General features: G+C 37.9%; 1 long non-coding RNA gene across 1 annotated transcript; it reads left to right on the forward strand.

Annotated features, from left to right (window-relative positions):
- The first annotated feature begins 292 nt into the window (after positions 1 to 292).
- LOC113472653 lies at positions 293 to 1,182 on the forward strand. Its single transcript, XR_003394876.1, has 2 exons — positions 293 to 703; positions 1,023 to 1,182. It is a non-coding gene; the product is annotated as an uncharacterized LOC113472653 (long non-coding RNA).
- The last annotated feature ends 630 nt before the right edge of the window (positions 1,183 to 1,812 follow it).

Here is a 1,812-nt window from a genome sequence, read left to right on the forward strand (position 1 = left end):
CCTCCAAGATTTTATGGACGCCAAATACTGTCCGTTAATGTCAGTGTCTAGTTATACGAGGCGAACATATTCATTCCAAGGATTTTAAATATCGTTTGTCGGAGTAAAAGGGTTTATTTTAACCATTTAGATTTAACATTTAAGAAAAGCCATTGTTCTTACTGTTTTAAAGAAAGAAGAAAAAATTCTATATCGAGCTAGTTCAGACGAGCGAAGGGGAAGGGGACTATAAGTCTAGTAGAAATCTAGTAAAACAACGATCTGGCAACACTGTTTTAAACCATCTCCAAAATCTAGCCATTCATTTTGTGAATGGAAATGGATTCCAAATTTCCGCAAAGTGTAGATTCCACAATAGCATGATCTGTATGATTCATTAAATTCATTTCATTAATCAAACGTATTTGCAATCTCTGTGGCAACAATAGCTGAGAAATAAGTAATCCTTTGTGTAGTAATTGATCAAGTTAGAATAAAATTGTGTTCTGAAAACACAGAAGTGCTAACACTGCTCACTTCCTGCCCACTTCTCATTATTGATTTTGGAAAGTTCCAAGTCAGGTTGAACTTTCAGTGGAACAACCAGGAAAAAGGTGAACTCAACAACCAAGTTAACCAAGTATAATAGCAAAGAAATCACCAATGACTCTTCTGAAAGATCTTCTGAGTGAAAAGGTGTCAAGTCCTTCAATATTAATATCAGGTACGTTGAAATAGCTCCTTGTATTATCCTCTCTTTTCTTGTATTGTCCCAACCTGTTGAAGATAAAGACATTGACGACAATTTCGAAAATAGAGAAAAGTGTGTGACCATGGCTTGTTATTAAATGTATGGCCAATCTTGCCACTGAGAACACAGTGTCAAGGGTTTTCTTTGTTGTCATCCATTTGATTTACACAGTCCAGTCTTTCTTGAACTCCTGATTATCTGAAAACTCTTCTTGTCAAGATCAGGCATTAGTCTAAAGCCGGGTCCACACTAGCGTAATGTAACATGTAATGTAATTGTGGGTATGGTACAGTACCATTCACAGGCTCAGTGCTTGCGTGTGTTCACCAAGTGCTCCATTCTTCAAGGTTATCATAGTGCTTGCTTCAATGTTCAGAAACCCATCCACACTTGTGTAACACGTCTGTATCAAACATCAAAGAAGATCACCAGAAAACCGAAAACATCATGGATCCGAGGTGAGCATTTGGTGAGCATTCACTCGAGTGCTTCTATTCCGTCCACACTAGTTAATTTTGATACATGTAAGGCACTTGCATTAACATGTTCATGTTACATTACGTATGTGTGGACCCGGCTTTAGATACACACTTGAGTGCTTCTATCCCATCCACACTAGTCAATTTTGATACATGTAAGGCACTTGCATTAACATGTTCATGTTACATTACGTATGTGTGGACCCGGCATAAGGACGGAGTGGAACGGTGAGCATAGGGCACAATGCTCTTTGAATTTTATCATCATCTATGCTGTGCTCCACTCTGTCCTTACACAAAGAGTGCATAAGGACTGAGTGGAACGGTGAGCATAGGGCACAATGCTCTTTGAATTTTATCATCATCTATGCTGTGCTCCACTCTGTCCTTACACAAAGAGTGCTTTAAGATTAGAGTTAAAGACCAAACAAATCCCAAACTTACCTAACATGTATCTTTCAAAGCTTCCAAACAAATCATTATCCCAGGATAGCTATTTACTGCAAATAACTTCTGTAAAAACTAAATCACTTAGAAATTCATCTTGACAGGACAAACAGGCAGACTCTGGTTAAAATTAGCTTCTCCCACAAGAAAGATTTT

The sequence above is a fragment of the Diaphorina citri genome, unplaced genomic scaffold (genome assembly GCF_000475195.1).
Source record: "Diaphorina citri unplaced genomic scaffold, Diaci psyllid genome assembly version 1.1 scaffold6806, whole genome shotgun sequence".
Taxonomy (NCBI): Eukaryota; Metazoa; Arthropoda; class Insecta; order Hemiptera; family Psyllidae; genus Diaphorina; species Diaphorina citri.